The sequence below is a fragment of the Hypomesus nipponensis genome, chromosome 4 (assembly GCF_054491055.1).
Source record: "Hypomesus nipponensis isolate SF chromosome 4, ASM5449105v1, whole genome shotgun sequence".
Taxonomy (NCBI): domain Eukaryota; kingdom Metazoa; phylum Chordata; class Actinopteri; order Osmeriformes; family Osmeridae; genus Hypomesus; species Hypomesus nipponensis.
This window is the reverse complement of record NC_140364.1, coordinates 3299621-3315026: the sequence shown is the minus strand read 5'-3', so window position 1 is coordinate 3315026 and position 15406 is coordinate 3299621. Positions and strand designations below refer to the sequence as shown.

Below are 15406 nucleotides of genomic sequence, written 5' to 3'. Positions count from 1 at the left end.
CATCAGGGTCCCACAGATTAGGGAGCATGTTGTATCACTGCAAATTAAACTATTGTCTTTAATGACTGAACTCAAATGATGTTCAGATTGAACATGAGTGATTTTGGATGAGTCTGTCCTTACTGTGTGAACACAATCCCATGGATTCATGGTGGTAGAAGGTAAACTCTCCTGTAGAGCTGTATGCTGTGTCATGATGACAGATGAATATCAATGATGAATGGAACCTGACTGGTGTGTGGTCTAGATCTGTTTACAACCAAATACAATCGTAGTATTAGTGAAACACTAATGTCTTATGATCTATCATTGTGTTTCTTGTGTTGCTGATCTGATGATGATCTGATGAAAATACAGTAATGCAATGAACTATTTCAATGTGCAATTCCATATCATGATTACTGTAATCAACATGTTGATGAATAAAGTCAAATTCCTTATTTTCAAATTCAAGAATACTTCTTTATTGTCCAACTAAAACAACAACATTCAAGCATCAAAGCAAAGCCAACATACAGAGTGAATAGCGACTTCCAGCATAACACATCAACACTAGCACTGATAACAGCTCAGTGGACAGAGAGCAGCGACACGTGGACTCTGGCAAAGCTCCCTGTTAGTCTGCATGTGAGCCATCAGGAGGACAGAGAACGGCTGAACCCAGAACAGAGTCCCAGCAGAGGAAGCAGCCCCTCTCCACAGGGCTGGGTGAGCCTGGGGCTACTCTGAACACTGCTCTCTCTTCAGGGTGTGAGTGACCGGAGGCTGGGAGCCCCGCTGGGCCTCACAGGTCACCTCCAGCACCCTGGTCCACTCCTGGGCAGTGAGAGTCAGGGTGCTGCTCCAGCTGTACTGGCCGTCCTTCTCCAGGAGCCCCCTGCTGGCCTCCTGGCTCTTCTTGCTGCTCCCGTCCACCTTCCAGCTGAGGCTCCAGTCTGAGGGGAAGCCCTGGTTGGCCAGACACATCAGCGTGGCCGTACTCTTACTGGACAGTTCCTCACTGGAGGGGGGCAGCACCGTCAGGGTGGGGGCACGGTCACCTGGAGACAAACACAATACGTCACATTACAAACATACTCAGCAGTTTCAGAGATTGTCTTTGAAGACAGAGATGGACTTCTGCTATTTTAACCAAAGACTAATTACCTCTGCAGTCATTTGGAAATGTCAATAAGTTATGAAAGTGTTAACACAGAAATTACATTAAGTAAATACAAGAACATAAGTAAATATTATGTGATATGAGGCAACAAAATTAAGGTATTTTTTTGAGAAATGTAAATGATCATTTAAATCGTCACTGTCAGTGTAAAACCAACAGTTTGTATCAAAATAAGTCTGATTTTTTTATTTTAATCTAATTACATTTCATTAAAATACATTGTAGATATTAACATATGATCATGCAGGTGCATAAATAACTCAAAACAACATGTCAAATCTCATCAGACGATCAGTGCATCCACCCATGAACAAACAGCATTAAGATGAAGTAAAAACACAAACTAGAATCAAACTTTTGATTCTAGTTCTAAAATTTGATTCTAGTTCTAAAATGTGTAATTTTACGGTATTCACCAGAAAACATAATTTTTTTACACGATCTTTGAGGATTTGAAGGTTTAACCATGTTGATCTCAATTAGAAAATTACAAAAAAAGAGGACACTTTTGGAAATAATTCTTACAACTTGAAAATGTCTATGAAGAATGAAGCATTCAAAAAGTGAAATCCCTTTCAGTAAAGATTGTTACTTACTTCCAACATCTAGTCTGGTACCTCCACCAAAAGTGTACCACAGTGATTCAACCTCTATGACTGCCCGTACAAAAACCTCCCTCCTATTGCTGCTGGATTCACCACAGCTTAGTTGGACTTTAGTTTCTTTGTTAAAGCATCAAGAATACTTTCTCAATGACTGCTTTTAGCTCATTTTCAGAATCGTGAAAAAGCTTTACATTTCTTCATTTGTTTTCATTTTAAGCCAAAAATCGAGTTTTTCCGAATTTTCTAAAATGTTGAAAAAATAACCATATTCAGAGAAGTGACACTCAGTATTGATGTCAAGACATATTTAGTTTAACACAGAGAAGATTCAATCTTGTTCAGATACTTACTTCCAACATCCAGTCTGGTGCCTCCACCAAAAGTCCACCACAGTGATTGACTCTGGTTAAGTCGTCGTACAAAAACCTCTCTGTGTTGTGATGCTGCATCTCTACCAAAGCACACAGCTGCTGTCTGCTTCAACCTGGACTCACACAACACAACACTGGACTACAGCAGACTACACAATCCTGCACTCCACTCTCTTCAACAGCAGCTGAGGCTCTGTCTCCAGCATCATGTGACCTGGGTCTGTATCGTATTCCTACTCCATGTTTCAGGACCTACTCTGGTGAACCTCTCATGTGTCGTCCTCATCAGACTCCATGACAACAGCAGAGCCAGTGTCCAGCATCACATCCACTGTTAGTATTCCTCCATATTGTCCACAGGCTAGAGAGCAGCTGGGACAGTGATCCATGTTGTATATTCCTTTCTTCTACATGCTGATCCCAGACTTAACAGTGGGGGTGAAGTCACAGTGGACAGACTCCACCAGCAGAGAATCCCAGCAGCTTTAGTTGACACGAGTGTTCACTGACTGATTTGAGGAACTTAGTCCAAGCATGAGTGAACAGGCTGATGAGAGAATACAGGACCACATGAGGAAGACTATCTCTGCTGATGGTCTTGTTATCAAGATCAGAACGACCAGGAGACAGGTCAACAATGTTCATGTAGACAGTTATTGACATGAATGTCTGACTGTCCCTACATTTCCCCACACATTCCTTAATATGCTGTATATTCCACTGACATTATTATACACTTGTACTACACAGGACTGTTTTCAAATGTACCTAAATTAATTAGTAAATGTGTTGTTGCGGTTATACAACATCCACGTAGACATAATGGGGAAGGACATTTTTACGTGCAGATCTCCAGGGAACATCCCCAGTAACTGAAATAGATGACATATGCTGGACTTATTTGCATGCTGCATGTATGAGCTTCAGTAGTCTGGGAGTGTTTATATGTGAGTTCAACACTTCATCACTGAGAGCTGTTCTTCACACCAACAGAATCTACAACAACCATGACTTTGATTATCAGCATTGGGTGGATCCTAACTCTCTTTATTCAGGGTAAGAAATCAAATAAATTTTTCACAGAGATGTTTACATATACAGTATGAGTAGATGCTTTGCATGCGTCATTAAAGAGTAGTTACATTTGAAATGTTGTAATTGTTCAACATTGTGACAAGGTCTTTCTCTTTTCCAGAGTCCAGAGGGCAGATCACTGTGACTCCTGCAGTGGAAGCTGTTCTCCCAGGACAGACAGTCTCTCTGAAGTGTAAAACCAGCAGTGATGTCTATAATTATTATGGAAGTCAACGTCTTGCCTGGTACCTCCAGAGACCAGGAGAAGCTCCTAAACTCCGTTTGAGGGGGGAAGAGACAGTGACATGGAACACTGACTGGTCTTTGTTACACTGAGATGAATATATCAGTGATGCTCATATGTTAACTAACCCACCCTCATGTCAAAGCACTCCTTAAAACATGTAAACATGTACATGTGTTTATGATGACATTCTGTCCACCAATAATCATTATTTAGATGTTCTCAAAGGTGTCCCTATTTACACACTGACTCATTCAGACTCTGTCTCAGTGCTGATGAGTGAGTGTAATGTTTTTAACAGGACTTAAGAGAACATCATCACTGCCATTATTAACCTTCTCCTTTGTGACTTTGTGTCTTGTTTCTCCATCCTCTTCCTGTACTTGTGGTCTCTGCTCCTCTAGAATGTTCTGCTGTCTCCAGCTCCAGGTCTCTCCTGGCTCTTCTCTCTGTTCTCCTCATGACTGCCAGTCTCACATTCTCCTGCCTCTCCTTCTCTGTCTTTCCATTTACATGTATGCATTCAGCAGACGCTTTTATCCAAAGCGTCTTCCAAGAGAGAGCTTTACAAAAGTGCTTAGGTCACTGATCGTAACAACGAGATAGCCCCAAACATTGTGAAGAACCATAAGATCATGGAGTTAAACAAGTTACAATTAAACAGCATGAACCTCAAGAGCCAGAGTGTACCTATAGAAAAAGCAAGCAACAACAAGATATTTCACAGCATGTAAAATCATTTAAAGTCAGTTACAACTAACTAACTAACAACATCAACAAGTCTCTCAATAAGAGTCATTGTGATCCTGGAGGACACTAACATCAGGTCCAGCCAAACATTCCTGAGTACCGTTGTACTCCCCGAACAAGTGTGTCTTAAGCCTTTTCTTGAAGGTGGGTCCGTGTCTCTGATGGAGGTGGGGAGTTGATTCCACCATTGGGGGTCCAGACAGGAGAAGAGCTTGTGTTGGGTCTGGGCGCTCTTGAGCGGTGGGACCACTAAACGGTTGTCAGAAGAAGACCGTAGGTGGCGGGTGGGGGTGTAAGGTTGGAGGAGAAAATTGATGTAGTCGGGTGCAGTCCCTTTTACCACTCAGAAGGTCGGTATGAGGGTCTTTGTAGATGATGGTTGTTCACAAGCCTGCCGTTGTCTGTCTTCCTCTTCCCTTCCCTTTGTTAGCTCTTTCATTTTCTTATCCTCTCACCATTCTCTTCCTATCTTTTATTTAATCTATTTGTGAATGGAATGCTTTTTGGAGACAATAGTTTTCTGTAGCTTTTACTTTCATGGCATACAACTTGGCCACCTGGGTTTTCTCCATCTCTCTTACTCCCTCCTCCTCCTCCTCCCTCTCCTCCTCCTCCTCCCTCTCCTCCTCCTCCTCCCTCTCTTTCTCCTTTTCTCCTTTTTTCCTGGGTTGTTCTGCCTCTTCTGTTGCCTTGTTCTCAAGCTCCTTCTTGTCTCCATCTCACCTCCATCCCTGGTCTCTTCTCTTTTCCTTCTCTCTTCCATTTGAATTTCCTCCCTCTGTCTCTCCTACCTCTGTATTTCCTCCCTCTGTCTCTCCTACCTCTGTATTTCCTCCCTCTGTCTCTCCTACCTCTGTATTTCCTCCCTCTGTCTCTCCTCCATGACTCTCTCCTGCTCTGATCTCTCCACCTGGTCTGCATGTTTTGGATCATCCATCTCCTGCTCAACAAGCCTCTGTCCAGCAGCCTCAGAGCGCTGTACAAGATCAAGTTTTCTTTGCAGGGACTATGTCTGTCTGGACTGGTCCTATTCATGTTCCTGTAGTCTTTTAATGTCTCCCTGGTTTTCTTGAAGTCTTTCAGATTCCTTCTGCAGGCCTTCTTGATGTCTCTCTTCCTCACTCTCCCGTTCTCTCTGCCTCTCATCCGTCTGCTGTCTCTCCTGCTTCTGCTTTCTTTCTGTCTTTATTTAAGTCTTTATTTTCTTTCTGTCTTTATTTTATGCCTTTATTCAAGTTCCCACCTCAGTTCTCTTTCAAGTCTTTCGATCACCCTCTGAAGGTCCTCTTTTGGTCTTGTTGTCTTCTCTCTATATTCCTTTTGCTCTCTCCCTCTTCTTCTCATGTCGCTCCTGTTCTTGCAGACTTTCCATCTCTCTGTCTGTAATCCACTTCAGGTGTTTCTACTTCCTTTGTCAGTGCTTCTTTTTCTCCTGCGCCCTCCATCCCATTTGGCATCACTGTATATATTTGTCTTTCAAGTTCCCTCTTAAATCCTCTTTCTGCCTTGCATCCTCGCTCTCTCTCTCTCTCTCTCTCTCTCTCTCTCTCTCTTTCTATTTGTTTACGCCTTTCCTCCTTTCCCTGGAGCTCCTGTGCTCGTCGTCTTTCCAGATCTCTCCGTCTGTCATTCTCTCTTTCTAGTTGTCTTTGCAGGTCCTCCCTGTCCGTGTCCACAGGCTTTCGTCTCTCCTTTTGTCTCCCAGTCTGTCTTTCCCTCAGCTGTCCTTCTCTCCTTTCCCTCTCTCTCTGTCTCATGCTCTCTTTGTCTTTCTAACTCGCCCTTTCCTCCCTCTCTCCATTTCTTCCCTTTCCAACATCTCTCCGTTTTCCTGCTTGGCGCCGTGACTCTGCATTGATTCTTTCACCAGCTGTCCGTCTGTCACCAGTTCACCTGTGTGTCTCTGTTAGCTCGTTAGCAAAGGGGAGATGGGCCTCGAGACCTGCGCACAAAACGTTGTTCACAAGCTGAGCATAGAAGAACATCAGTGTTTACTCGGTTCTGGATCCCCAGGAAAAAAACAGGGTGAAGTTACCTAAATAGCATGTGCTTCTGTTAACAGAGCCCCCGAAAAGAGATGGTGGCACGACAAAGCTGCTACTGTGCAGTAAATAAGACTGCATGCAGCCTCTTTAACATCCAACAGATGAACATTCTGACATTACCGTAACACAAATGAATCATTTGTAACAGGTTGCGTACATAGATGACACAACTTTGCGTTCAAACTACAGAAAATCTAGAAGCAACTATGCTACAGCAAATCAATTCAAATGTATTTGTATAGCCCTTTTTACACGCAAGCATGTCACAGAGGGCTTCACATACACCCATAGAACTGCCAAGAGCACAACAAGACCGTTGCTTTTTGTGTGAATATCATCACTGTTGGATTTACTGGACAACAGGTCACTGATAATAAATATATCTCAGAAATCACGTGTATTCCGAGTCTGTTTGAAGATAGAGTCTGCAATGTCAGCGGCATCACTTTGAGTCCACACACAGACTGAGATACTGACACTGACCACTAGAGGGGCACAGAGACTGTGATCATTGAGACACAGCATCAAGCCTCAGTTCACACATCTCTTCAACTACAGTTTCTCTGTGGGTCCAAGAAAGTGTGTCTGAACAGAGAGGACACTTTGCATAGGCAGCACATGCTTCAGTGGTCTGGGAGGGTTTATAGTCCTGTGAGGTTAACACCTCATGACTGAGAGCTGTCCTTCATGACAACAGAACCCACAACAACCATGACTCTGATCACCATCTTCATCTGGACTCTAGCTGTCTACATACAGGGTAAGAGAGTTCTGTCAAAAAAGACCAACTTCAGCATTACCTCTACTGTTAACCACTTGTTAACCACTGCAATGTGTATGTTTTGACATGTCCAGATGTATCCTTAATATTTGTCTCTTCTTTCATCTTCTCTCTTCACACCCAGAGTCCAGAGGGCAGTACACTTTGACTCAGACTCCTGCAGTGAAAGCTGTTCTCCCAGGACAGACAGTCTCTCTGAAGTGTAAAACCAGCAGTGATGTGTATGCTTATTGTGGAGCAAATCAACCTTGTCTAGCCTGGTACCTCCAGAGACCAGGAGAAACTCCTAAACTCCTCCTCTACAGGGCTACAACACTTCAGTCTGGGACTCCATCTAGATTCAGTGGTAGTGGATCTGGGAGTGACTTCACTCTGACCATCAGTGGAGTCCTGGCTGAAGATGCAGGAGATTACTACTGTCAGAGTTTACACTACCCTAACAGTGTCTGGGTGTTCACACAGTGATACAGAGCCGTACAAAAACCTCCCTCAGTCAGACTGCACAGTGACTGCACTGCTACAGCTGGGACCTACTGCAGGTGCTGAGGGGGAAGAGACAGTGACATGGAACACTGGTCAGTAGATGAGGTCACATGAAACATCAAATATCACAAACTGTACACACCCTCTCTCCCTAAAAACCATCATGATGATGAGGATGATGATCATTGCAGTTATAATAATCATAATCAATATGATCTGAATCCTTGGACTACTTTTCAATGATTCAGATTATACATAACAGTCGACATTTACTGATCTGTTATCTACGTAGGTGCTTCTTAATGTAGCATTCAGCTGAGAGTGGTAAACATTCACAAACGTACTAAATACCTACTTTTTAAATGTAGATTAAGGAATATAAACTATGTATCTGGCCTGTAAAATACACAAATCCTCTCCTCAGTTTGTCAAAGTAAAGAAAGATCCTAATGCCCCACTAGTGAATAGTCCAACAGGATGCACTGCAGGGAGTCTGGTCACAATTACTCACTAACGGTAGCGTCAGACCGTCAACCACAGTGTTGCAGCACTGGTTATTTCATGGGAGTCTCTGGAACATTTGCATATAGAGCTCGTGTTGTTTCCGTAGTCAGCAGTGTTTATAACCCTGCCTGTCCAACACTCATCACTCTCTGGATCAAAACCTCAACACAGCCATGTCTTCAAGCTCCCTGTCCATCGTAGTACTGGCCATGCTCTCCACAGGTAAGTCATTTACAATCAGATCTTACTGAACTCATCCTCCCTCTCTAGAAACACCTTGGTGCTTTAAAGACTTTAAAGAAGAGGATGTTTACAGCCGACGTTGACATGACGGCTGCTTCTGTTGATTTGTATTCTTTCTTCTTTCTCAATAACAATCTGATCCTTGCTCATCTCAGGCTGTGCTGGTGACATCCTGATGACCCAGAGTCCTGCAGTGGTGTCGGTCCAGCCTGGAGGTTCTGCCACTCTCAGCTGTAAAGCCAACAGTAACATTGATGATGACCTAGCCTGGTACCATCACAAACCTGGACAAGCTCCTAAATTCATCATCAACTTTCATAATACCTTTACATCAGGCAGGTATCATGGCACCGGATCTAATATTGATTTCACATTGACGATCAATAACGTCCAGGCTGAGGATGCAGGAGATTACTACTGTCAGCAGCATTATACAACACCGTTCACACAGTGAAATACAGTCGTACAAAAACCTCCCCAAGCTATGAGGAAGCACTCTCCTTGCTTCACATCTGCTCTCTGGAGTGCAGCTCACAGGTCTAAACAACAACTACTGTACCATTATCTTCTAGAACCAACAGTGTTACAAGAAGATGAGCACTTAAGGTGTTCTGTGTCTGTCTGTTTTACATTAAGGAGACTCCAGTACAGGTAGAAGGTGAGACTATGTACAGTATTTAATGATGATAACTCATAGGAAAGCATCACTGGTTGCCAAGAAATAACACACATGCTTACTTAGAATGAATAACAGAGATGTATTAGTACAGGTAATTGTTGCATCACTGCCTGGATCTTGGTGGTCAAATGGATGAAGTGGACATGGTACAGAGTGACTTATTTACCCTAAAGTAACAAGTACGCATACTGTAATTTTCAGACTATAAGGCGCACCTGAATATAAGCCGCAGCAGCTAAATTGAATGATGTGTACATATATAAGCCACACTGGACTATAAGCTGCAGGATCGAAAAATTAGAACAAAGGCGTGGCTTATAGACCGAAAATGACGGTTGTTTCCATACAATACATCCTTCTAAGATACGGAATGAGATGTCAAGTTTCTGCATAGAATACTACAGTGTACTTTTACCCATGAAAGGGTGAACCATGTGTAACAATCACACAGTGACCTGTATAGTGCAGCCAGAGCAGAGGAGTCGGACTAAGTCAGGTTTGCACAGCTGTGCCTTTATAGCCTGACGTTGTCATTCTCATCTCATCATTCTAGTCAGAACATGAGTCTGATACCGCTCCGTTGTCCTGTGAGTATGGGGCGTGTTTCAACCAAACCCGATAAAAATGCCTCTTTCGCTCAATTGGATAGACCCACAACCAATCAGAGCAACGTATCTGTCAACTTTTACCGAATCCCGAAGGATGGACGGCAAAAAGCATTTTCGATCGACAAATGCCTTGATCGCGTTTGTCTGTTCATCTTTCAAATCAAATCAAATCAAATCAAATTTATTTGTATAGCCCTTTTTACACGCAAGCATGTCACAGAGGGCTTCACATACGCCCATAGAACTGCCCCTCAACCAACCTAAACCCTCAAGGAAGACAAGGAAAAACTCCCAGAAAAACTCCCAACGGGAGAAAAAATGGAAGAAACCTTGGGAGGAGCAATTCAGAGAGGGATCCCCTCCTCCAGAGACGGTTGGCAAGAGAGAGGAGCAGAACACAAGCTAAACATAGTCATACAGTGTCAATGGGTTTTAAAACACCAAAAATCCATTGTTCGGCTTTATAGACGTTGGATGGGACCTGGAAACTCGCTGTTGACCGTCATGGAGGCTGGTTTCCGGTTGACGACCTGGTCCAGCGTTGGTAGACCGACGACCAGGCAGGTCCTGACAGCTCAGACCCCCCACACCACAAGGGATGTGTGGGGGGGACAGAGAGGAGAACAGGGATTAGAGAATGCCAGGAGCAGCTAACAGTTTCAGTCGTAATAGAATGAGATCCCCACCGGTCAAGTGTGGACTAGTGCAGCAATTTAACAAAGCTAAGAGGGTATGTGATGCAGCCCCATACACCAAGACAGCGACAGCCCCCCTTGGTTGGAACATGAAATCTGTTCCAGGGGAAACAACTCTAAAATAGGTTATATTTATACGAATAAGGATGAAAACAACCAGCCCCCCGTTGTCTCCAACTAGTAAACTATAACAATTAAAATATACAGCAACGGAACTATTACAGTAACAATATACAATAACAGGTTTACTTTATTTGTAACATTTAAATGGGCAGTGTGAACATAAGCTAAAATTACAATTTAAAAGTTACATGTGATACACACATAGGCAAACGCACACCCCAGGTTTACATAGAAAGTACACACATTTAACAATCATAGGATTGACTAAACAGGAACGTTTTTAATCTAGTTTTAAATGTCGAAACAGTATCAGCCTCCCTAATTGAGACAGGTAATTTGTTCCAGAGAAGAGGTGCTCTATATGAGAACGCCCTACCTCCAGCAGTTTTTTTCTTAATTTTGGGTATTACCAGATAGCCGGCATCTTGAGATCTTAGAGTCCTTGCGGGGCAATAGGGTGCAAGGAGACCGGAGAGGTACAGTGGTGCCAATCCATGTAGAGATTTGTAAGTTAGTAGTAAAACTTTGAAATCAGCTCTGGCTTGGATAGGGAGCCAGTGTAAAGAGATAAGAGTAGATGTTATATGATCAAACTTTCTTGTTTTTGTCAATAGTCTAGCAGCAGCATTTTGTACCCGCTGTAAATTTTTCAAGTAGGTAATTGGGAGGCCAGAGAACAACACATTGCAGTAGTCCAATCGGGACGTAACAAAAGCATGTATTCGTTTTTCAGCATCATCCTTTGAGAGGAATTTTCGTATTTTGGCAATATTACGTAGATGGAAAAATGCAGTTCTGGTGATTTGTTTAATATGGTACTCAAACGAAAGGTCTGGGTCCAATGTGACTCCTAAATTTTTTACCAACTGGCTTTGAGATACTTTGACACCATCTAAGTTTAAGGTCAGATTGGATAAATTATTTCTGTATTTTTTAGGGCCGAAAATTTGAACCTCGGTTTTATCCGAATTAAGAAGAAGGAAATTTGCTGTCATCCAAGTTCTCAACCCGGAAACACATTTTTCCATAGCATGTGGAAATTCTCCAGGCTTTATGGACATGTATAGCTGAGTATCATCTGCATAACAGTGAAAATTTACCCCAGAGCTTCTAATTATGTTTCCTAAAGGCAACATATAGAGTGAAAATAACAGAGGGCCTAGAACTGAACCCTGTGGTACTCCGTATTTTACAGTAGTGCTCCTGGATGAGCAACCATCATAGTGGACATATTGTGATCTATCAGATAGATACGATCTAAACCACTGAAGTGAAGTACCAGAGATCCCAACATAGTTCTCCATACGCTCCAGGAGAATCTCATGATCCACAGTGTCAAATGCTGCACTAAGGTCTAGAAGAACCAGAACAGAGATAGAGCCCGCGTCAGAGGCTAATAATAGATCATTGACTACCTTAGCTAATGCAGTTTCAGTGCTGTGGTGAAGACGAAATCACTTTCTAAATGAATGCGCTGTCAATGTCTTCTAAAACAGACTTGATGGCAGAATCTATGTCGTGTGGGTTTTGTCTTGTTTTTAAGGGGTGGTCTATGCATGTGGATAATCTGTGATGGGGAGGGGAATGGTTGTGTTATGGAGCAAACTGTACAATGCCGGCACGGGTTTGGGCTTTCCGCTGCTCTGCTCTTTTATCCGCTTGCTAATAGACACTCCGCGATTGCCGTGCGAGGACCAATTAATCGGACACGGCTGCAGACTGTTAGCAAGATTGAGTGGCCAACCCAGATTGGTGGAGCCCCAATTGGACTGGGTATAAAAAGACTGACAGCGGAGAGATGAGAAGAGGGCCCGTACACAGGACTACACGACTAGTCAAGGCGACAGGTTGGGATCCACCGTCGCAGTGGCTACTGCTGTTACGGGATCTACGTTGTCTACTTCGTTTGAGCCTGAGAGAAGGGGAGCGGAGACATCGGACGAGCGAGATTATTCTGCGCTCTCAAATACTATTAAGAGGAACGGTTCAAAGCGGTACGGATTCCACCGCCTGGACTTCTCGGAGAGACCCAGAGGAGTGACGTCACTCAGGCGGGGGGGAGAAACCACCGCAAAGGAACAGTTTCGGCCACTCGAGGACGGGTGGTGCAGCTTGACTATTCCAGTCTCTAGGTTGGACAGTTTCCGTGTGTATATATTTTTTTGTTCGGTCGGGAGGGACCCCGACCGAACGGACGTTTTTTTTCTTATTTTTTTTTGTATGTTTGTCTGCTGGCCTGGACAGGGGGTAGTGTTGGCGCTGTGCTTTATGGGAGGTGCAGGTAGAGGGTTGGGGATCCCTGTGTGCACGTGTGAGCATTGATGTGTGGGCTGCTACCTGTGTTGCTGCGTGGCTATATGGTTCCTTTGAATTTGTGTGCGGGATTGACCGGTGAACCGTTGTAGTGTGCTGTTGCTGTGTACCCCCTTGCCGTGTGGTGTTTCACCCTAGTTTAAATACCCTAGCTCTACCGGGTGCCCAAAATTGGCCTGTGCCCTTCATTAGACCAGTTCCAGGGGTAGTTTTATGAATTTGAAATAAAATTGTATTTTCTAAAAAAAAACAAACCCTTGTCTCTGTTGTGGTGTGTCCTGGGATTCATTTGCCTAGTGGGATTGCTCGCCCCTTCGGTGACATCTACACCTCAGCTCTCCAGCGGCAGCCATGTTTGTTGAAAACAAATTCAACCCAAGCGCTCTTTGGTGACGTGGTTAATTACATCACTGTTGATCATCTGTCCATCATCGTAGAAAGCCCACCCTGACAATTTGATTGGTACGAACAGCTCTTGAGGGGTGATGAACTGGGACAGCTGGGTGCTGGGTGGAGGTGGTGTGTCTGGTGATGAACTGGGAGAGCTGGGTGCTGGGTAGAGATGGTGTGTCTGGTGATGAACTGGGACAGCTGGGTGCTGGGTAGAGATGGTGAAGGTGGTGAAGGCTCCATGGGAGCTCAGTCTCAGTGGGGTTCCACACATGTCAACATCTTAACTCATCCTGTACTGTGAGTCTCTACTGTCTCCTCACTGTCTCAAGCTGGAAGACTTGAGGAATTTTTATAGAACTAAGTAACGTCTGCAACATGACTTATGACCTTGGTACAACAGGAGCCTAAATAAAACATTTTACGATAAGTGTATCAATGAACAAACTACTCTCTCATCCGTTTTGTACAGAATACGATTTGTTAAGTCTGCCAGTTTTTCAAATTTTCTTTAAAACCTCTTCACTCAAAATTGTTGCGTGCTCAGCTTTACTGTCTGCTGCTGATGGTTAACATGCAGACTAACAGGAAACTTTGCTAGAGTCCCCTTTTCACTGTCAATAGATGAATCTGAAGAGCGCCTATTTTAGTTCCACATTAATTTGTGGAGTGTGGTATCATATAAGGAGGAATTGAGACATTGATTTAAAGGATTTAAAGGAGAACAGCTTTCGCTGCAGGAGTCTGAGTTACGGTGTTCTGTCCTCCGGACTCCATGTTAACCCACCCACAGACTGAGATACTGACACTGACCACTAGAGGGACACAGAGACTGTGATCATTGAGACACAGCATCAAGCCTCAGTTCACACATCTCTTCAACTACAGTTTCTCTGTGGGTCCAAGAAAGTGTGTCTGAACAGAGAGGACACTTTGCATAGGCAGCACATGCTTCAGTGGTCTGGGAGGGTTTAAAGTCCTGTGAGTTTAACACCTCATGACTGAGAGCTGTCCTTCATGACAACAGAACCCACAACAACCATGACTCTGATCACCATCTTCATCTGGACTCTAGCTGTCTGCATACAGGGTAAGAGAGTTCTGTCATGAAAGATCAACTTCAGTATTACCTCTACTGATAACCACTTATTAACCACTGCAATGTGTATGTTTTGTCATATCCAGATGTGTCCTTAATATTTGTCTCTTCTTTAATTTTATCTCTTCACACCCAGAGTCCAGAGGGCAGTACACTGTGACTCAAACTCCTGCAGTGAAAGCTGTTCCTGCAGGACATACAGTCTCTATAGGATGTAGAGTTAGCAGTCCTGTGCACAGTGGTATTTATCTAGCCTGGTACCTCCAGAAACCAGGAGAAGCTCCTAAACTCCTCATTCACGGGGCTACAACACGTCAGTCTGGGACTCCATCTAGATTCAGTGGTAGTGGATCTGGGAGTGACTTCACTCTGACCATCAGTGGAGTCCTGGCTGAAGATGCAGGAGATTACTACTGTCAGAGTTACCACAGTGGTCCAGTGTTCACACAGTGATACAGAGCCGTACAAAAACCTCCCTCAGTCAGACTGCACAGTGACTGCACTGCTACAGCTGGGACCTACTGCAGGTGCTGAGGGGGAAGAGACAGTGACATGGAACACTGACTGGCCTTTGGTACACTGAGATGAATATATCAGTGATGGTCATATGTTAACCAACCCACCCTCATGTCAAAGCACTCCTTCAAACGTTTTAGCTAATGAAGTCAACATATGAAACCACTTGTAGAAAAACAAAACACTTGCTGTTTATATTAGTGTGAAACTAATTTAAAAATACCACAATCATGCTAGTCTACATTGCTAATGATCATAATCCCTATCATGATTAACTCCTTTCTGCCTCTGTCATTGTCATGTGTCTCATTGAAACCTCATGTGAGACCTCAACACACACTTCACCACACTGTCATCATGTTAACCAGTCATAAACTCTTCAGTGTTTTCTACATCAGATCACATGGTCCTGGTCTGACCTCTGACATGAAGACTTGAGAGGAAGTCCCCACTTCCATTCCTGTGTAACATTCATGTCAGACAGGAGTTAGATGACTCACTCTACCCCCTCCTCTCCCCCCTCAGTAATGAGACCAGCCCCCCCTCACACCTGGCCCAGTCCAGGGTAGTTTAGACTCAACTGTTCAGCTGTACATTGGGAGCTGTTGGTGTGAAACTGAGATTTGCATCTTCAGGGTGGCTGGTTTTGCTACTCTCAGAATAGAGCAGCACTGTCACCAGATGCTCACCTGACCCCAGGGGATTATGGGGGATTATCATC

At 43.8% G+C, this 15406-nt stretch overlaps 1 pseudogene across 1 annotated transcript; it reads right to left on the bottom strand.

The window, feature by feature from the left end:
- Positions 1 to 437: 437 nt before the first annotated feature.
- LOC146295046 (Ig kappa-b4 chain C region pseudogene) lies at positions 438 to 1813 on the bottom strand (annotated as a pseudogene). The gene is made up of 2 exons (XR_014753256.1): positions 1759 to 1813; positions 438 to 1040 (listed from the first exon to the last, which is right to left on the bottom strand). The product of XR_014753256.1 is annotated as an Ig kappa-b4 chain C region pseudogene (transcript).
- Positions 1814 to 15406: the final 13593 nt, after the last annotated feature.